The 22,994-nt window shown below is 44.5% G+C and overlaps 1 long non-coding RNA gene across 1 annotated transcript; it reads left to right on the forward strand.

The window, feature by feature from the left end:
• The first annotated feature begins 755 nt into the window (after positions 1-755).
• LOC136577464 (uncharacterized) lies at positions 756-21,394 on the forward strand. Its single transcript, XR_010786480.1, has 4 exons — positions 756-840; positions 1,991-2,056; positions 15,996-16,078; positions 18,892-21,394. It is a non-coding gene; the product is annotated as an uncharacterized lncRNA (long non-coding RNA).
• The last annotated feature ends 1,600 nt before the right edge of the window (positions 21,395-22,994 follow it).

Here is a 22,994-nt window from a genome sequence, read left to right on the forward strand (position 1 = left end):
TCTGTGACCAACTATGTGGAATTGGAACGTCTCTTCTCAGAAAACGAAATAACAGTCAATATCTATAAATTAATATAATTAGCTAATAAAATATAACAGCAATGAAAGTGAAAGCAGCACAGGAACTTTTTGCTTCCTTATTTGCACAATAAATAAAGCAGATGACAGAAGCTGTTGTGTGAGGATCGCGCTGGTAACACATCTCCAGGTATTAATTGGGATATTTGATGAGAAAGTAAAGACTGAAGAAGCTAAAGTTAGAACTATGAATAATCCATGTTTGCTGACTGATGATGAGAGAAAACAGGCCAATGAAGCTAAAGAGCGGACCCTACGAATCCTATCTGATGCTCTGAAGAAACAGGGAAGTCTCCTTGTTGAAGACCCCAAGGAATTTGCAGACCTGGAAAAGAAGTGTTGGCCATTTATCACCATAGATCTGGTGAAGGAGCTGATCCGGGAACTAAAGAAGGTGACATTTAAAAAAGCTAGAAACCCTGAAGATAAAATTGCTTATGTAAAACGCAGCACTAGAGTTAGAACCATCTACCTATGTGCACCATTTTGGGAAATTGATCCAGAATCTGGATCCTTACAACGTGCGATAATCCAGAAGGTTTGCAAATTTCTTGGGTATGGTGATAAAGTCGAGGAGAACAGTGACAGAGTACGGAAGTCACTGCAGTCTATGTTAGGTCCTCTGACAGCTTACGGAGTATCTTCAGCCCTTACATTCTACATGGATCACCCTGGAGTCTACACAAATGGCTCCTACATCTGCTGTGGTGAGACCTCCAAGGATACCGTGTGTGAGGAATCCTTTATGGGTATTGATTTGCGGTAGGTGCAGATGTACATCAAATAATCTACTGTTCTCTTAATAATTATAATGGGTCCAGGGCAGATTTTGAACACCCTCCAAATGTTTATTGCTTGGTTGCACTGACTGGTTCCATTGGCATTGTTAGGCTCTATTAAGATATATGACCCATCTCTCTCCCAAAAAAGCAGAATAAAACACAAATATACACTACAGCTCGTTGATTGTGATACAACACCTGAATTAACAATGGCAGCTCATTTGTGATGAATATTAATTTATTTAGGCAACTAAATACTGTATTCACTACTAAGAGGGGATACTTCGATGAGAGAAAAATATATTTTCCGTATTTGTGGTGCATAGAAATGAATCAGCTGTAGTGTATATGGTCTTCAGATCTTATAAGTGATTACAGTCATTAAATCAGTTTAATAGCTAGGCTTTCCATCAGTTTGCTGCCTTAGATCTGTATCTAAACACTCTGGACAAAGCAAAGGGGTTTGCTTGCACCCTCTGGCACTCAGGGTACTTAGTGCAGTAGCACTCCCCTGGCTGGGACTATATGGGTGACTCTATGACTAAATGGTAACTCCATAACTGATAAATGTGGCTGCTGTAATTTAGCTACTTCTTAAATGCAGATACAAAAAAAAGAGGATCGGAGAATAACTGGCTGAGAAGTACAATAAAACATAGCATTAGGTTACAAGTTCTCAGCACAGCAAGATTTGATTTTTAAATGGGTTTTCTGGGACTAAATTGATGACCCACCGCTTGGGATCCCCACTGAGCTACTGGACAGCAGGGCTCTGGTGAGTGTTATAGTGGCATCACTCCATACCAGCCACAGTGCCATACATTGTATAGTGGCGGTGCCTAGTATTGCAGCTCAATCCAATTTGTTTTAATGGGGCTGAGCTGCTCTCAGACTATGTGACCGATGAAGGTGATGTCATTGTCCTGAGATGAGGCTGCCCGAGTGCCGCAACTTCTTCAATCAGCTGATCAGTGGTGATCCTGAACCATGGACCCCGCCTGAGAATAGGTCAGCAATAATTTAGTCTTGGAAAACACCTTTTTCCTTAGACCTGCCTTACATAAAGACAAAAACAAAATAACATTTTAATTAGGTAATTTAAATAAATGGTATATTTTTTTATTTACCAGTTCAACACGCACAGCCATGCACTACAAGATCCCACCTGGGGCATCCGTCCGTGTGACTACCAACAGGTAACAAAACTGTGCAGATTAAATAAGCATGCAAGACGGAAATGTGCATTTTAACTCTTTAAGGACAGGGCCTATATTCGCCTTAGCCTGTTAAAGGTAACCTGTCATTTTTTTATACTCACCCGTTCCCTGATTCCCATGATGTCTGACCCTGAAGATCACGCCGGGACTGCAAATCTGCCTCTCTTCAGCGTGCTGTGCGCACGCTCTTTCATAGACTTGTACAGGCAGTGTGAAAAGAGTTGGATGTGCAGTGCTGTCACGATCTTCCTAAGGGGTCGCGGATCCGCGTGCGGGTGATCCGCTGCGGATTTTAATTCTTCTTTTCCCCGTGGACATGAGGCCTTAGATTGTAATCCATAGAATGTAACTTTTATTAGGTTTATTAAATAAAACCCCCCAACAAAAGAAAAGACAAAATTAAAATGAGGGCCGACACGAGAAGCCGAGAGCAGCGAACAGAAACGGTCTCATCCTATCCTGACATATATATGTATTGACTATCTGAGTAGCGGGAGTCTCTATAGGCTCTCCTGTAAAACCGTGATCAGTCACTGCTGCAGCCGGGGACCAAATATATGTAAATGCTAAGTATGTGAAATCCAGGACTAAAATGCAACATAGTAACATAGGCTGAAAGAAGACAATGTCCGTCCAGTTCAGCCTGTTTGCACAGCCCCCCCCCCCCCTCCATGTTGATCAAGAGGAAGGCAGAAAAGCCCCGATGAGGCAGAAACCAATGTTTCGCTACTAACAGAGCATTCTCAGGTAAACATATGTCACAAGGGAGTAACCAAACATTGCAAACTGCCGATCCCAGTCCCATTCTAACTCTGTTTTTTCTTCTGTTGGGTGGCTTTATTTAACCACAATGCAGGTTATATTAGGGATTACAATCTGATGTTGTTTGCATATGGTCAGCATGGGATGTTGTCCTATGGTTCGCACCCTGTGCTGTTGTTCAGTACAATAAATACCTCCCCCGGCTCCCTATCACTTAGTTTATGGTGTTGAGGGAATGCGGCAGGTTCCCCGTAAGGACGCAGCCCTTTTTTTTTTTCAATTTTCAGTTTTTCCTCCTCACTTTCAAAGAATAACTTTTTTATTTTTCCGTTTACATGGATACATGAGGGCTTGTCTCTTGCAGGACGGGTTGTATTTTTCAATGACTTCATTTAACCCCTTAGTGACCAAGCCTGTTTGCGCCTTAATGACCAGGCCAAATTTTGCAAATCTGACACGTGTCACTTTAACATGGAAAAACACCAGAAAGGTTTTGCATATCCAAGCGATTCTGACATTGTTTTTTCGCCCCATGTTGTACTTCATTTAGGCGGAAAAAATAGACCGATAGAATTTGTGTTTATTTATTAAAAGTGCCAAAATTGGGAAAGTTTTGAAAAAATCGTCATTTTTTCACATTTCCAACTGCAATATCTTAAATATGTGCAAACATAATATAGAAATTTTTGCTAAGATATATATTTCCACCCATTCACTTTATTTTGGGCGCACATTGGAAAAACTTTCGTTTTTTTTAAAACCATTTAGGAGACGTACAAATTTAACATAACTTTTTAGCATTTTGAGGAACACTTTGTTTTCCTACACGAAGCCAAGATTGGAAAGGCTCATGAGTGTCAGAATGATAGATACTCCCCCAAATGACCCCATTTTAAAAACGACACCCCTTAGTGTATATACTGAGGGGTGTCATGAGTATTTTGACCCCACAGGTTTTTTTCAGGAATTAATTTAATTTATACGAGAAAAAGTAAAATTTCATATTTTTGCAAATCTGTCATTTTGAAGACATATTTTTTTCCTATAGTTTACATGAAAATGAGGATTTACACCCCAAAATGGATACCCCTGTTTCTCCCGTGTTCAGAAATATACTCACTGTGGCCCTAATGTTATATCTGAGTCCACAATGGGGCCCAAAATGAAAGGAGTGGTCAGTGTCTTTCAAAACAGAAATTTTGCTTGAAGTCCTTTTAGGCCCCATAGCACACATGTAGAGTTCTTGAGCACTCAAAACCATAGAAAACCCCCACAAATGACCCCATTTTGAAAACTAGACCCCTTAAGGAATTTATCTAGGGGTGTACTGCATATTTTGACCCCACAGTTTTTGAATGAATTCAAGCCAAGGAAAAGGAAAACATTGTGATTTTCGTTTTTTTGGCAATTTTGTCATTTTAAAAACAGCTTTTTTTGTACAGCACACATATGAGTGAAGACTTGCACCCAAAAATGGATACCCCTGTTTGTCCAGTGTTCAGTGCCATACCCGTTGTGGCCCTAATCTTATGTCTGGATGCACAACAGGGCCCAAAGTGAAAGGAGTAGTCAGTGGTTTTCAGAACATAGATTTTGCTTGAAGTCCTTTTAGGCCCCATTGCCCACTTGTAGAGTTCTTGAGCGCCCAAAACCATAGAGAACCCCCACAAATGACCCCATTTTACAAACTAGACTCCTTAACGAATTTATCTAGGGGTGTACTGTGTATGTTGACGCCACAGTTTTTGAATAAATTCAAGCAAAGCAAAAGGAAAAAACTAGGATTTTCATTTTTTTGGCAATTCTGTCATTTTAAAAGCAGCTTTTTTTGTACAGCACATATATGAAGAAAGACTTGCACCCCAAAATGGATACCCCTGTTTGTACTGTTTTCAGAAGCATACCCATTGTGGCCCTAATATTATGTCAGTATGCACAACGGGGCCCAAAATGAAAGGAGTAATTGGTGGCTTTCAGAACATAGATTTTGCTTGAAGTCCTTTTAGGCCCCATTGCCCACTTGTAGAGTTCTTGAGCGCTCAAAACCATAGAGAACCCCCACAAATGACCCCATTTTGAAAACTAGACCCCTTAACGAATTTATCTAGGGGTATACTGTGTATTTTAACACTACAATTTTTGAATAGATCTAAGCAAAGCAGTAAGAAAAAATTATGATTTTAATTTTTTGGGCTATTGCGTCAATTTAAAAACTGTTTTTTTTGTACAGCACATGTATAAATGAACATACCCCTTGTGGCCCTAATAGACTTACAGGACACATGGCTAGGGCTACAATGAAAGGAATACCCGTTGGATTTCAGGGTACAACTGAATAAATTCCAGGTCCCATTGCCCACTTATAGAGCCATTGAGCGGCTAAAACTATAAAGAACCCCCTCAAATGACCCCATTTTAAAAACTAGACCCCTTAACGAATTCATCTAGGGGTGTACTGCGTATTTTGACCCCACAGTATTTGAATGAATCTAAGCAAAGCAGAAGGAAAAACGATTTTCAATTTTTTTGGCAATTTTTTAAATTTGAAAACAGTTTTTTTGTACAATGTACATAGGAATGAAGACATTCACCCCCAAATGGATACCCCCATTTGTCCCGTGTTCAGAAACATACCCATTGTGGCCCTAATTTACTTACAGGACCCATGGCAAGGCCTATAAAGGAGGGAACACCCATTGGATTTCAGGGCACAACTGAATAAATTCCAGGCCCCATTGCTTATTTGTGCGGAATAAAAATTGACTCCCTAAAAAATTTTTCCTCCGCCGACAGACACTCCGCGCCCTTTTCAGCGTTCGCAAATCTTAGATAAAAGTAATAATGTGAACTGTGTGGTATTTCTAAAGACAGGGGTACTTACGAAGGCTGGTTGGAATGGGCCCATGGGGCAAAAAAAACCGTGTATCCCCCCCTCCTCTCATGCTTTTTGGGGGTCATTTCTTGACCTCAGTGGCGGGTATAGGGTGTAAAAAGTGGCGCTCTGTGAGTCTCCGTAAGCTTGATGAGGTGCGGCGGTCTCACACAGAAGACACTCAACAAGTTACTCCTGGAACTGCAGGAAGGCGAACATTCCCGGGGCTTCTTGTAAAATACTTATCACAGGTAGCGGTCTGAATAGCGCCGGGCTCATGCAGCCGTAGGCGGAATCCGCTTGCGGAGGCCCGCAGCGGATCCCATCTGTGACCCTGCGTACGGCCGCGTAATGTACACAGGCAGTCATTCGCAGTACAAATTTTTTTCGTTTGTATTTCCCGCACCGGTGCTTAGCGATGACGCGGGTACCCGCAGCCCGTACACAACGTAGTTGCGTATGGGCTGTGGGTATATCCGCAACCATGGACCACAATAGGCTCTATGCTGCGGATAGCCGCGGTAAAATAGAACCTGCTGCATTCTCTTTTCTGCGAGTGGATTACGCAGTTCCGACCCCATTAATGTGAGCCGAATTGTGTAATCCAATGCGATTGATCTGCGTAATACCGCGGATCACACGCATGCGGAATCCGTAATTCCTATCCGGTCATGTGAGACCGACCTAAGGTAGATCGCTACCTTTTTATCACGTGACCGGCGACCGCTCAACGAGGCCACCCGTCACTGCGCTCCTGGGCTCCCCGACTCCTGCACATGTGTCCGGTGTTTTACCGGCGGTCTCACGTGCAGCATCCGGAAAAGTTCACAGAGGAAGATCGCGTCGGGGTGCAAATACGGAGGCCTCCGGTAAAAAGTTTCATCTCCTCTCACCGATCGCATCGGTGAGGGGAGATGAACCTTCACCTTTTTTTTACTTTTACGTGATCGCCATTATCCATTGGATAACGGCGAACACGTGATCAGGAATCGCTCACCACAGTCCCCTGTGAAATCTCCAGGCTCTTGGCTCAGTTTTGTAGCCAGGAGCAGGGAGATTTTAAATTATCCTGGCAATCCACGGCTTTTGCGCATGCGCCTGTCATAGTGGCGACGGCGGCGTGCGTAGCAGCTGGGGTTAGGTCCGCGGATAAATCCGCGGGCCTTAGGTACGTCATTTCATCCTCCCTCACAGATATGATCCGTGGGGGGAGATGAAATGCAAGTTTTTTAAAACTTTTTAAAAAAGGAGATTTTAAATTTCCTGGGCTCCCTGCCTCCTGCGCATGTGTCCGGCTTTTTGCCAGCAATCGCATGTGCAGAATCCGGGTAAGTTCACGGATGAGGATCACATCGGGGTGCAAATACGGAGGCCTCCGGTAAAAAGTTTCATCTCCTCTCACCGATCGCATCGGTGAGGGGAGATGAAACTAACTTTTTAAAAAATCTTTTACGTGATCGCCATTATCCATTGGATAACGGCGAACACGTGATCAGGAACCGCTCACCGCGGCCCCCCGTGAAATTTCCAGGCTCTTGGCTAAGTTTTGTAGCCAAGAGCAGGGAGATTTTAAGTTATCCTGGCAATCCACCGCTTTTGCGCATGCGTCTGCCGCTTTGGCGAATAAATCCGGGGGCCTTAGGTACGTAATTTCATCCTCCCTCACAGATATGATCCGTGAGGGGAGATGAAATATAAGCGTTCTAAACTTTTTTTTTTACTTTTGAACTTTTTTACACTTTTTTTAAATTACTTTTTTACACTTTTTTTTTACTTTAAATGATCACTGCTATCCATTGGATGATAGTGATCATCTCTGCAGGGACATCCCTCTGATCCTGGCTACACATGGTAGTCAGGAGCAGAGGGATTTTAAATTTCCCGGGTCCTGAGCCCCTCTGTGCACGATGTCAATCATCGGGCGCACATGCGCAGAAGGGGACTCCGGTTCCGGAAGACCGGGACACCGCTGAGGACTGGGGGTGAGTATTTTCACCTCCCCTCATGGATCCGATCCATGAAGGGAGGTGAAATTAACTTTATTTTTACTTTTCTAGAAACTTTTTCACAATCACCGCTATCCACTGGATAGTGGCGATCACGGGTCCGGGGACCGCTCGCCGCGGTCCCAGGGGACATCTTCTGGTTTCCGGCTACCTTCAGGAGCCGGGAACCAGGAGATTTTAAACTCCCCGGGGTTCCCATTCTTCTGCGCATGCGCGTGATGTCATTCGTCTGGCGCGCATGCGCAGAAGAGCCGCACCGGGTCCCGGAGGACCCAATCTCCACTGCAGACATCGGGGAAGCCGGGTGAGTATTTTCAGCTGCCCTGATGGATCCGATCCATCAGGGCAGCTGAATCTTTAACTTTTTAAACTTTTTTTTTCACTTTATTGCGATCGGCAATTGGATAGGGGGGGGGACTGCCCGCAGCCCAGGATGACAGCTCCATGCTGTCGGCTACCTGCGGGCACCGACAGCATGGAGCTGTCACGTCCATAGCCCACGGGGCTTTATTCTCTGTAGGACGCATGTTTTTACGTCCTCAGAGAATAAAGCCCACTTGGGCAGGACGTAAAAAGGCTATGGGCTGGTCGTTAAGGGGTTAACGGACCACATAGAAATTTTTTGACGTTTTCAAGTAAACTAAGTGGAGTAAAGTGGAAATAAAGCATAATTCTACTATCTATGGGAGATGGGGTGGTTTGTTTTCACACCGTACACATTGCGGCAAAGATGAGATTACTTTATTCTGGACTGCAGTTTCTTTTGGTATAATTTTAGAGTTCATGTGACTTTTTAATTGCTTTTTTTCCTAGGAGACATTGTGACTGAAAATGCTCAGTTTAGCTTTTTTTTTGTGTTGCTTTGATAGATTTGACTTTTACAGATATGGTGATAGCAAATATATTTTTATTTTTTTATTCTTTTTTTTATTTTTAATATGGAAAATGTTTTTTTTTTACTTTTAGATTATTTTTTCTAATGAAATAAAAACTTGTTTAGGGCTAAAGTGCAGGCTCTATAAGGGCATGTGGATAAGGGCTTATTCCCACGAGCGTATATCGGCCAGCATTTTCACGGCCGGCCAATATACGCTTCCATCTAAGTAGTCCCCCCTTCCCTCCCACTCACCGGCTCTTTGCCTCTCTCCTCCAATCCTGCATTTGCAATGGGTTGGGGGGGGGGGGGGGGGACAGGTGCAGAGCTAAGCTATGGACAAGGGGCAGGAGCTTAGCTCCACCCCCGTCCAACACACTCCCATTGCAAACCGCTCGGAGGGGAGAAGAGAAGCACAGAGCCAGTGAGTGGGAGGGACAGCGTATATCGGCCAGACGTTAAAACCCAGCCAATATACACACGTCTGAATAAGCCCTAAGGGCTTAGTCAGACGGGCCTCTTTTTGCGCGATTTGCGCATGCGCATGCGTCCGGCGATTTTATAAAACCATTGCTTTGCAATGGTATCGGACACATGAGCGCTTTTTATGCGCTTGTCCGATAAATTATAGAACAGAAATCGCAGATCGCACCTATCTGCGATTCCTGTTCTCTTCTCTATATGCGCTCAATGGGGCCGGCGGCAGCAGCGCCGACCCCATTGAGAACATATAGTACACAAATCATTCTTCTCTGCCACAGCTGTAACAGCTGTGGCAGAGAAGAACGATGTTTGCCCATTGAATTCAATGGAGCCAGCAATACAGCCGGCTCCATTGAAAGCAATGGGCTGCCGGCGAGCGCGGGATGAATTGTCGGGAAGGGCTTAAATATATAAGCCCTTCCCTGCAATTCATCCAGAAATGTGTAAAAATAAAAAAAAAATTTAAATCCCCGGCTGCTGAATACTACAGAGAGCAGTTCAGGAGAACTGCCGGCCGGCCGCGTGGAACTCTGTCTGCCGGGACAAGGTGAGTATATATATATTTTTTCTTTTTACACATTTCTGGATGAATTGCAGGGAAGGGCTTATATATTTTTGCCGCAAATTGTGGCAAAAAACGCCCGTGTGACTAAGGCCTTAGCCTGTATCCAGCCGCGGGGATAGCTGTAACAACACAAGGTGTTATATCTAGAAACAGCCCAATTTCTGTTGCTCCTATTCGCTTCCACTCTAGTCTTGAAAGGATGACAGTGGAGGAAGGCCTATTTTAATGATGTGCCTTTTTGTAATATTCAGTTTCTCCTCCCTACTTTCAGAAAATCATAATTCCCTTACGTCCCACAGCAGCACAACCATGGGGGTTAATTAAGCACCTATGTACTATTAGGACGTGGAATGTTTTAAGAATCTCACTAAACTCTAATTAACTGGAGCCCCCTGGCTCTGCTGGACTTCCTAGATTGTTCTGAGATGCACTACGGTGCTGTATTAAAGGGGTTGTCCCGCGAAAGCAAGTGGGGGTATACACTTCTGTATGGCCATATTAATGCACTTTGTAATATACATCGTGCATTAAATATGAGCCATACAGAAGTTATTCACTTACCTGTTCCGTTGCTAGCGTCCCCGTCTCCATGGTGCCGTCTAATTTTCAGCGTCTAATCGCCGGATTAGACGCGCTTGCGCAGTCCGGTCTTCTTCTTTTCTGAATGGGGCCGCTCGTGCCGGAGAACGGCTCCTCGTAGCTCCGCCTCGTCACGTGCCGATTCCAGCCAATCAGGAGGCTGGAATCGGCAATAGACCGCACAGAAGCCCTGCGGTCCACCGAGGGTTAAGATCCCGGCGGCCATCTTCACCAGGTAAGTAAGAAGTCACTGGAGCGCGGGGATTCAGGTAAGCACTATCCGGTTTTCTTTTTTTACCCCTGCATCGGGTTTGTCTCGCGCCGAACGGGGGGACTATTGAAAAAAAAAAAACCCGTTTCGGCGCGGGACAACCCCTTTAACCCTGTACTGGGTTCTCAGCAGGTTAAGCTGTTGCTTGCATCCTGCTATTGTGTGTTTAGCTTGTTTGCACTAATCCACCTTTATTTTTCTCTCTCTAGGCAGTTCATCTTAGTGTCCTTTAGGACGCCATACAGAGGCAGACGCCATACGCCCATAGTTTCAGTATTTGTATCAGGATAAGTATTTTTCCTAGGAAATCACAGGTGCAGGAGGAGGAATCCTCTATTGTTTTTGTGTTCAACTTTAAAAGATACTTCTCAGGCCGCTTTTACAAGGCCCAAGAAAATCGCACAAGATTTGTGCGTTGTGAGACCCACAAATCTTGCACGAATATGAACCCCATTCTTTTGAATGGGGTCATATATATAAGCAATTGTTTTCCTGCATCGTGGTGCGGTAAAAAAACATAGCATGTAACATATTGGGTGTTCCCTCGGAACACCTCACCCATTGTTCTCAATGAAGCTGGAAAGAACAATGCATAGCATGCAAGGTGCACGCGAATGTGATGTGAAGTTTTCCATTGAAAACAATGAGAAACACTTGCTACTTCCCTGAAGGAATGCGAGGCGTTTTTGACATTCCTTAAACTCAATGTGACTTTCTAACAAGACTTAACAATGATTGGGAATAAGAAACCAAGCCAGAAAACTATACACAGACAGCTGTTTCAGGGTGTTTACGCCTCATCAGTGTACACTAGGTCCCCACACCCCTAGGTGTCTCCATACACTTTTGGGTGCTCTCCTTGAGGAAACACAACACCCTCTTCCTGACTGAAGATATGTAGAAATACCTAACTGATGTTTTAAGCGAGTTCTGTCGACAGAGGTTTTGGAGGAAGGAAAGCAACCGCCACATAAATGCACTTAGCTGCAAGGACTGTGATATCCACTTGCCTGATAGCTATGTACTGTATTCTATGTGCAAGACTGCCACCCTTGTGACCTTGCTGGCCACATCTCTGTAAGAGGGTTTGAATGAAAAATCCACGCAGGTGTAAAAGAGAAATTCTATCCTGCCCTGATCAAATTGCAGGAAATTGCTAAAGTATATGCAGTCATACGATCAGGGGCGTACCTAAAGGCTCAGGGGCCCGGGTGCAAAAGTTCAGCTCGGGCCCCCCCTGGGCCCTTTTTTCCCCTCGCCCAGTCCCTGTGCCTGAGGGCCAATGTCCACGTGTGGATTTTATTTATAAAATCCGCACGTGGACCCACACGGGAGATCTGTGAATCTTGCTGCCCAGAGGGATGCATTGTCATCGGTAGGGCAGCTAAAAGCATGCAGATGGGATTCCTTCCCGGTTTGCGGGTCACACGCACAGGAAGAAATCGCAGCATGCTCCATTTTCCTGTGGATCTGCCACACGGACGGCTCCCGCGGCTTCCACTGAAGCCTATCGAAGCCGTTCGTATCCGCGGCACAGCCGCAGCTGTTGTTGTCCTGTGCCGTGGATACATGGGAGAAGAGGAGATATTTTTAAGTATTTGTGCACGTGGCGCACTGCCGGTGTGCCGAGCACGTCCGCCGACCGGAAGAAAGAAGATCCGGCCTGCACAGAGAAGAGCCCCGCAGCGTCCGGAGAGGTGAGTATAATGTATTTTCCCTCTCCATGTCCGCGGGCATGTACGGATTTCACTGCGGGATTCAGCAAGTGGGCATGAGGCCTAGGAGTGAGAGATAGATAGATAGATAGATAGATAGATAATAGATAGATGGATGGATAGATAGATAGATAGATATGAGATAGATAGATATGAGATAGATAGATATGGTATAGATAGATAGATAGGAGATAGATAGCAGATAGATAGATAGATAGATATGAGATAGATAGATAGATAAATAGATAGATAGCAGATAGATAGGAGATAGATAGGAGATAGCTAGATAGATAGGAGGGAGATAGATAGATAGATAGATAGATAGATAGATAGATAGATAGATAGATAGATAGATAGATAGATAGATAGATAGATAGATATGAGATAGATAGATAGCAGATAGATAGGAGATAGATAGGAGATAGATAGGAGATAGATAGCAGATAGATAGGAGATAGATAGGAGATAGCTAGATAGATAGGAGATAGATAGGAGATAGATAGATAGATAGATAGATAGATAGATAGATAGATAGATAGATAGATAGATAGCCTCCTGACTTGTGCTGTCGGCCGGACCGCACTAACTTAGCAAGCAGCCGCCGACAGCGCAAAGTGAAAGTGACCTGTATATGCTGCAGGGCGGCCTCTGGGCCCCCTCAAGCGCAAGGGCCGGGTTGCGGTTGCGACCCCGGCACCCCCTACTGGTACGCCTATGCATACGATCATGATGTTGACCCAGGAGAAGCTCCTGTCTCCTGTCTCTATAGGGTGATTATTTGCTAAGTTCCCTCGGTTGTGCTGCTGTGGGACGTAAGGGAAGCATTGATTATGATTGTTAGTCTATTTTCCCTTAGTCCTAACAGCAGCACAAGCTTCCCGCTCTAATTATATACTATTACCTTATAATAAATAAATGTTGGTAGTGGCTAGACATCCTTCTTGTAAGGTCAGGGGCTTCTAGTTAATTAGAGTTTAATTTGATTAATTAAAAATGCCATCTCTCCTAATCGTGAACAGGGGCGGAATTAACTCCTTGGTTGTGCTGCTGTTATGACTAAGGGAAAACAGATTAACCCCTCAGTAAACAAGTTCTTTGTTTTTTTTCCATTTTTGTTTCCCCCCCCCCCCTTTCTAAAAATTGTAACTCCTTTTTTTATCCATCAACGTCGCTGTATGAGGGCTTGTTTTTTGTGGGACGAGTTGTATTTTTCAATGGTAGTATTTATTGTACCATATAATGTGCTGAAAAACATTTAAAAAATGCCGTCATCTTTCCGTGCATCTTGTTTCTACGGCGCACAAACTGCAACAAAAATGACATGATGACTTTATTCTATGGGTCAGTGCGATTCCTACGATACCAAACTTATATAGTTTTTTTTTGCTGCACTACTTTTTCAATAATTAATTTCTTTCTGCCGCCATCTTCTGTGCACAATATCTTTTTTATTTTTCCATCAATGTAGTTGTGTGAGGGCTCATTTTTTGTGGGACGTCCTGTAGTTTGTGCTGGTATTTTCGAATACATACGACTTTTTGATCGCTTTTTATTGCATTTTTCTCAGGGCTATTTCAAACGACCGTATATCGGCTCGGTTTTCACGCCGAGCCGATATACGGTGTCTTTGTCTGCAGGGGGAGGAGGATGGAAGAGCCAGGAGCAGGCACTGAGCTCCCGCCCCCTCTCCGCCCCTCACCACTATTTGCAATAGAAGGGGGCGAGACAGGGCGGAGCTAAGTACCGGCGCTTAGCTCTGCCCCGCCCCTCCCATTGCAAATAGTGACGAGGGGCGGGAGCTCCGTTCTTGCTCCTGGCTCTTCAATCCTCCCTCCCTGCAGACAAGGACACCGTATATCAGCTCGGCGTGAAAACCGAGCCAATATACGGTCATCTAAATAAGCCCTCGGAGACAGGGTGACCAAAAAAGCGCATTTCTGGCGTTATATATTTTTTTCCTTGGACAACGTTTACCGCGCAGGGTAAATAATGCATTACTTTGATAGATCATACTTATATGGATGCAGTGATACTAAGTACGCTTTTTTGTTTTAGTATTAGGATTATTATATTACAAATTTGAAAAGGTTTTCTTATATTACATTTTTTTCTTAACAATTAGTAAAACTTTATTGATCTATCTTTTGACTTCTTCTTTTAATCCCCCTAGGAGACCATAACTAGCGATACTTTGATCGCTCCTCCAGTATGATGTAATGCCATAGCATTACATCATACTGCGATCTGACAGGCAGTCTATCAAGCCATCCCCGTCATTCTGCCATGACAGCCCTGCAGCCTTTCAGAAGGCCCCCGGCTGGCACCCGCATGGCTCTCTGTGATCTAAATTATTTTCTGTCCCCATCTTCTGACTGCCATAACTTTTTTTATCTTTCCATTGATGGGATTGTCTGAGGGCTCATTTTTGTGGGACAACCTGTAGTTTCTATTTGTACCATTTTGAAGTACTTACAACTTTTTGTTAGCTTTTTATTATTTTTTTTTCCTCAGAGACAGGATGACCAAAAAAGTGCAACTGTGACATTATGCTATTCTTCTGCTGACGTTCACCATGCGAGATAAATAATGCTTTATTTTGATAGATTTTCTACTTATTTTTACTTTTTTTTTAGTCCCCATATTTTAGGGCCTTCAGAAGGCTCTGGGCTATAATGACAACCAAACAGCACAGCTGTTTGGGACTCCCGAGCTCCAATCAGGGCATTTAAATGCCGCTGTCAGAATGCTACTGTTAAAGAGTTAACAGCTGTGATCAGCAGTCACATTGATCATGGCTGTTGTGGGCGAATATTAAAGGGGTTGTCTCGCGAAAGCAAGTGGGGTTAAGTACTTCTGTATGGCCATATTAATGCACTTTGTAATATACATCGTGCATTAAATATGAGCCATACAGAAGTTATTCACTTACCTGTTCCGTTGCTAGCGTCCCCGTCTCCATGGCTCCATCTAATTTCAGCGTCTAATCTCCCGATTAGACGCGCTTGCGCAGAAGGGTCTTCTCCCATCTGTTCGGTCCGGCACGAGTAGGAGGCTGGAATCGGCACATGTGACAGGGGCGGAGCTACGCGATGACGTGTAGAAGGGGGCGGAGCCAGAATGCCGCTCGTGGCTCATATTTAATGCACGATGTATATTACAAAGTGCATTAATATGGCCATACAGAAGTACTTAACCCCACTTGCTTTCGCGAGTCAACCCCTTTAACTGTCAAAGACAGCCGGCATGTATGGAGGGCAATCGGCTAATGATCCTGCTCTCAGAAATCCCGACACTGGAGGACATACATGTACGACCTTTAGAGTCAAGGGGTTAAATAGTCTAAGTAGTATAATTTACACCATATACAGCCTCATTGTTGCAGTATTTAGGGCAATCACACCCACAGACTCCTATAAACTCCAGTGTGATGATTGGTCCAAGATAGCAGGAGTTAGTATGTGCTGCAGACTACTATGGTGCATGGAAACATATAAAACCATCATGGATCTTACATGATCTGCATCAATAGAGTTGCATAGTTAAGATGGAAATACACCTTCCATTCAACCATATAGAGAAAAGACACACTTTACACAGTGATGTCGATGAGACCACTCACAATGGGGAACAACTCACCAGGTTTGATGATTGCTGCTTCCTTCTAAAGTACATTCTAGTATTGCAATTCCGAGCAAACAGCATGATATGAGTAGTGAACCTCCGAATACAACACATTACTGAAACATTGTTGCTGACCAGGTTGATCTCTTTTGTGACTCTCCATTATTCAGATGCACAAGAGTTGTACCTTCAGCAGATGGCCCCAACTTACAGATGGATGAGTGTCTTCACATTTCAACGCCTTTAGAATGAGGTGGGTTATGTGCAGAATGTTTGTACAACCATCTACTGTGCAGCAGCTCAACCGCTATCTAGTGCGCAGTAGGTCAACATCATTGGGTCATGTATATAGTTATGCATAGTGGATATAATGTATGAGCAGTCATAAATTAGGGTCAAATTCTATCATAAGTTAAATTTTGACTAAATTAGGAAATGTTCAAATCTTGCATGAGGTTTGACCCAAATGAATTATACCAAAATCAAAAGTTAGCCCCTATCCACAGGATAGGGGATAACTCTATGATCGGTGGGGGTCCAACCGCTGGGACCCTAACTGATCCGGAGAATAGGGGACTCAATGGTCTTCACTTTACTGGAGAGAAGGACGCGCATACATGTTGCCACTTTATTAATTTCAATGGTAATACTGCAGATTGTTAAATTCAAGTGCTCAGCTATCTCCAGTTCTGTTATTGATATGAATGGAGTGAAAACATGTATGCGCGTTCTCCACCTCATTCATGTGGGGACCATTGGGACCTCCATTCTTGGAATCAGTGGGGTCCCAGTGGTTGGACCCCCACCAATCATTAAAGGGGTTGTCCCGCGGCAGCAAGTGGGTCTATACACTTCTGTATGGCCATAATAATGCACTTTGTAATGTACATTGTGCATTAATTATGAGCCATACAGAAGTTATAAAAAGTTTTATACTTACCTGCTCCGTTGCTGGCGTCCTCGTCTCCATGGTGCCGACTAATTTTCGCCCTCCGATGGCCAAATTAGCCGCGCTTGCGCAGTCCGGGTCTTCTCCTGTTCTCTATGGGGCTCCGTGTAGCTCCGCCCCGTCACGTGCCGATTCCAGCCAATCAGGAGGCTGGAATCGGCAATGGACCGCACAGAAGAGCTGCGGTCCACGGAGGAAGAGGATGCCGGCGGCCATCTTCACCGGTAAGTATAGAAGTCACCGGAGCGCGGGGATTAAGGTAAGCGCTCCGGTAAGCTTTCTTTAGGTCCCTGCATCGGGGTTGTCTCGCGCCAAACGGGGGGGGGGGGGGGGGGAGGGGGGGTGAAAAAAAAAAAAAAACCCGTTTCGGCGCGGGACAACCCCTTTAAGATGTCCCTTATCCCTTGGATAGGGAATAACTTTATATTTTGGTATAACTCTTTTAATCCTTTAACAACCACCCGTATGTCTTTTTATGGCAAATGTTAAAGAGCTTAAATTGTGATGCCTGCTCCTTTTTGTGGACCTGCATCAAAAGCTTTGTATGGGCCTCCCATGCTAGGGGGAACGCAGGCTTAGCTATGTAATATCAACTGGGCTCCAGCTGTAACTGCGGGGACCAGAGAAACAGACAATCCCAGCCATTTACCCTTTAGGCCTTATGCACATGGCCGTGACAGACTCCGCAGGCAGAATACCACAGTGGAGTCTGTCACGGCGGCCCCCCAAAGACCCCATAGTTACCTCCGAATCTGCCGCATAGCTCTCGCATGACGTGCTGGCAGTGTAGCATGACGGGCGGCTTCCATTGATTACAATGGTAGCTGTCTGTGCGTATACCCGCAGCAAATAGGACATGCCGCGGGTAATTTCATGCAGCATGTACATTGAGCTATTAGGTTCAATAGAGCCTAATAGCTGCAGTGAAACGCCGCGGATTTCCGCCACGTAAAATCCGGCTGTGGGCATTACACTTTACATGCTAAATTCACTGCAAACACCCCCTCTTTCACCCATTAGACCCCTGTTATCTGATTGTGGGGTCTCAATGGGTACTTTGACACCCGGAGGTGTGAAGATGGCCTCCAGATCTGCCATGTTATGGTGGCTTATGAGGCTAAGCCTCTGGTTGCTAAAAATATATTATTTTCTTATTTTTTTTGGCAGATGTGCCTCTTTGGCATAACCAGCTTCCTCCCCACTAGGTATCCCCACTAAGTTGTGCCTTTCTGGATGTCACATGGGAGTTACAACTCTAGCAGATTTTTACCCAAATGGTATTATGTGCTCATTTCAGAATCTAGACAAAAGGAATCCAAGTTGCATTTACTCTCTCTCTGGTACAGGAAAACCCAGCTCTTCTGTAGCATTGGGGAAGCTCATTCCTCAAAAGGCTCTATGCTCCCCACAAAATCTGTGGAGTCACCACCCAGCCTGGGAACAGGATCTGCCTTTTATACCTTGCCAATCAACAGGCAGCTCAGGTCCTTTTAATCCTGTATTCTCCTGGCCTTGTACACTTCTGTCAGCATTGGTGGCACATGCCCTAACCACTGTCCTGTCCTGCTCACCAGACTGCTGCATTGTAAAGATAAGCAGCTTAACATGAAGATATGATGCTATTGTGCACAACAGGCTTACAGTCAGGACTATCTGCAAGGTCTGCACCGGCTGGCACTGTGTTCAATAACACGGATCACTATAAAGTGTATGGATTGTGGTGCAGGAACTGGCTCTGGGGACGATATGCGGCCGAAGACCTTAGTCATATGGGGCTGGACAACTAGACCACCCACAAACCTGCAACTGTGTTGCAGCTGACTGGCAGTGGCACGTAGCAAAAGAAGGGAAACACAGGGGAAAACAAGAATCTGGCTCTGGTTACGGGCAGCACCAGGGCTTCACTGGGACCTAAACACCAGCCATGGTCACAGCTCTAAATTTCAAGATAAGGTTTGCTAAGATGGAAATAGAAAGAACAGTTTTCTCATCAAAGTAGAATAAATTCCACATATGAACACTATTTGTACACTACGACCGCAGATCAGAGAGATATTCATACTGATGGATAATTATTATTATTAACTTATTGTATCTTTTTTGTTTCCTTTGGTTAGGAGCGGTGTACGTTACCTGGAAACCATCAGCAAGTTGATACGGACAAGTCCAATATTGTGCATTTGTATGTACAGCATACTAGTGTTCTGATATCATTGGGCAGAGGATGTGATTTGCTCTTTAAGGCCCAATTTCCACGGGCGGATTTGATTTGCGGAATCCACGCAGTTGATCCGCACAAAAGATCCGCAATTCAAGCCACGCTGCTTGAGACTTCTCCCCGCTGTCATCTCCCTGCTCGGCTTTGAGTTCCCCCGCTGTCAGCACTGTGTAAGTAAGCGCTATGATTGGATCGAGTGCCAGCCAATCTGAGCTGGCGCTCGATAAACCAATCACAGCCATTCAGTGATGTCATTCACTGAATGACTGTGAATGACCGAGTGCTGGCTGTGATTGGCTGGCGTGAAAACGCAGCTACATAGCCGCATAAAAACGCTCATGTGAATAAAGCCTAAGGCTGACTCCACACGGGCGTTTGCGTTTTTGGGTGAGCATATTGCTGCATTTTTCGCCTGCCCAAAAAGGCAGCGATATGGCAAATGCGTCTGCTTTGTAAAGTGCGTTGTCACGCCTTTTTTCACCCAAAACGAACAAATAATGGCTTCATATGGAAACATAGGTACATAAAAAGGTAAAAAAAGCTGAACAGAGAGCACATTGCGGATTTAAATTTAACCATTGAAAGACATTGGTTTAATAAATCTGCTTTTTACTCACTCTCGCATAAAGCAAAAAAACGCTGCATTTTATCGCCCGCGTGGAGTCAGCCAGACACTCAGATTTAGGATTTGTTCATACTCATCCATCGTTTGTGTCAATCTCCGCAATTTTATAAAAGCAAATATGACCAGAAACGAGCGACACAACTGATCCAATTGGCTTCAGGACTTGGTTTCTACCACAAACGCTTCCAGTGTTGTTGATGAACATCATTGGTGACAGACAGGAAAATATTGCATGACCATTGCTTTTTCTAGTCAGACACTCTTAGATTCCATAGACCCATCAATCTCAGTGGTTACAATATTGAAATTGAAAATTAAATGCTTCACTGGTGGAATAATGAATATTCTTTAGTCTACTGAGGGAGATTCTACAGATGGGAGGATTCCTGCAACTGATGACAATTTTAGTCTTTTTGATACCTAACACTGATAGAAGCTAATATAGATATTACAAAAGTTCACCACAACACCAACAAGATAACACGCCGGACATAAAAAAATGTTAAAAATACCCTCGTCTCCTCACTATCCCACAACCCCAAACGACTCTTCAACACCTTCCACTCCCACCTCAGCCCCAAAGAACAGGCCCCCATGATGGATCTCAGTGCTGGAGAGCCAGCCTCACACTTCAAAGAAAAAAAAAAGAAAACATCTGCAAAGAAATCTCCGAATATTACATGGCTAGCCCTGACCCCAGTCTCTCCGGCACTGCATCCATCACTCACCCACTATCTATACTAGAACCAACGACAAAGGAAGAAGTCTCCAGACTGTTTTCGGCTGCCCACCCCAACACATGCGCTAGCGACCCTCTTCCCTCACAGCTTTCCCCAGCTGTGAGGGAAGGGGGTCTTCAACTCTTCAACTTCTCTGTGACCTCTGGTATTTTCTCCTCCTCATTCAAACACACTATCATACCCACTATGCTAAAGAAACCGACCCTTGACCCAACCGGAAATTTTAATCTTGTTATTTGTATAGCGCCAACTTATTCCAAAGCTCTTTCAAGTAATTTATTTATTACCCCACACCAAGCTGGGTACTTATTTTACCGACCTCAGACGGATGGAAGGCTAAGTCAAACTTGAGCCGGCTACCTGAACTATGCAGGGATCGAACTTGCAACCTTCAGGTCATGAGCTTAGGACTGCATTTCTGATGCCTTAGCATCTGGGCACTACAGAGCTCAATTCACACTCATCACCCACAAAGCCCTCCATGGCGCTGCACCACCGTACATCGCCTCCCTCCTGTCCATACAGCACCCATCCCGCGTGCTCTGCTAACACACTCAGACTAAACACCCCTGTAATGTGAACCTCGCATGCTTGCCTTCAGGACTTCTCTAGAGCAGCACCGATCCTCTGGAACGCTCTACCCCAAAACATCCGGACAATCCCTGACGCGCAGAACTTCAGACGTGCCTTAAAGACACACCTCTTCATAGAGCCATACCAAACCACCTGATCTTGTCCCCCATCCCCACAATATTCCCCTTGCCCCTCCCTATGGCTTTCCACTTTTGCCTATCATGTACACTTCCTGTCGCACACCTTCTGTACTACCCCCACCCCGTTTGTGTCCCAAAAACTGTATATCACATGTTATCGTTGCATTGCTGTGTTCCCCTTCGCTCCACCGTCTGTCCCTGCACCTTTTGTATCACGCCACCCCCTTTGTCTTCAAATAATTGAATACCATATCTAACATTTGTAATTTCTATATTTTCGTATGGATTGTGTTCCCCATGTGCCTCATAAGTGCTGCAGTATAAGTTGACGCTATACAAATAAAGATTATTATTATTACTCTATTTAAAGAAATATACACAAGTTAGCAAAGTAGTCAGCCTATGGCCCAATGTCCACCAGCTGGTTTGAATTGCGATCCGCAGTTTAAGCCACTCATAGGGAAGCATGAGGTTTCCGCACTTCAATTACCACCTGCGGATTAGATTTGCAGATGCCACTTGTTGAAAACAAATCGCAGCATGCTCCATTTTACTGCAGACTCCACGCGGATGGGCTCCATTGATCGCTAAGGAAGCGAGCGATCCACAATTGAATTGCAGATGCATAGCGGATTTGTAGGCAGATACCTCTTTGATTGCTTGGAGATCAAGCAGGAAGGTGGGGAGGAGGAGGAAGGCAGGCACTTTGGGCATCTTTTTCTGCGTGGATGATCTGCAGTGCGTCCGCGTACAGAATCCACGCGTGTCGTGGACATGAAGCCTAAGAAGCAAGATGCCCCAGGCCTTGTTTAGATCTGTCCACCATTTGTGAGTTGAAGTAAGTCTGTAAAAGATCAATAGGGTCAGAAATACTGTAAGTGTCACAACTGATCTTATGGACTCCAGTAGGACCTTGTTTTGACCACAGACGCTTCCTTTATTGTTGAGGACAATGAGTGAGGCAAAAGAATAATAAAAATTCTGGAAGGGCGAAAATGGCGCAACCTTTTAACGTGAAAAATTAATTGAGAAAGGGTTACTAGCTAAAAAGATCTCAGTTTATTATTAAAACTAGCTTGTATACGCATTTCAAGGCTTTAGAAACTGTGTAAGTGGGCATTTAATTGGCTCAATGGTAGGAAGCAGAGCGTGGTTATTAAAGGTACATACTCGGATTGGGTCACCGTTACTAATGACCCGGTAGAAGGATTGCACTGTAAAATATCAAGAAGATGATACAAAACTATGTAAAGTAACCATAGACTTACCTGGAGCAACCAGTGTCAGGCAGCTGCTGCCAAGGCAAATAGGATCATAAGGTGCATCTAAAGAGGTTTAGGGGTGCATGACAATAACACTGTTCTTCCTCATTACAAGTCACTGTTCAGACCACACATGGAATACGGTGGACACTTTTAGGCACCATTACTCAAGAAGGTACAAAGGTGGCAATTAAAGTAATAAACGAAATGGGTGGACTACAATACTCAGAGAGGTTATCAAAATTGGGGTTATTTAGTTTAGAAAAAAGACGGCTGAGGGACAACCTAATAACTATGTATAGATATATCAGGGGACAATACAGAGATCTCTTCCATCATCTATTTATACCCAGGACTGCGATAAGGGGGGGACCCTCTATGTCTAGAGCAGTGGTTCCCAAAGTGGCCTATATGGACCCCCAGCGTTCAATTTTGACTTTCGGGGGCTCTATATCAGGAAGAAAACAGTTTGGGGGTGCACGAGATGTAAATGGGGGTCCACGTGAACAGACCCCATTTAGGCAGGTCATCATCAACATTTAGGTGTTCTGTAAATGACATAATACACCTTCCACAGATTGTGACATAATACTTATAATAAACAATTTTATGAAATACTAGCTTACCCTTCGCGCGTTGCTGCGAAGACAGACATACATACA

This window comes from Eleutherodactylus coqui, chromosome 8, assembly GCF_035609145.1.
Source record: "Eleutherodactylus coqui strain aEleCoq1 chromosome 8, aEleCoq1.hap1, whole genome shotgun sequence".
NCBI lineage: Eukaryota > Metazoa > Chordata > Amphibia > Anura > Eleutherodactylidae > Eleutherodactylus > Eleutherodactylus coqui.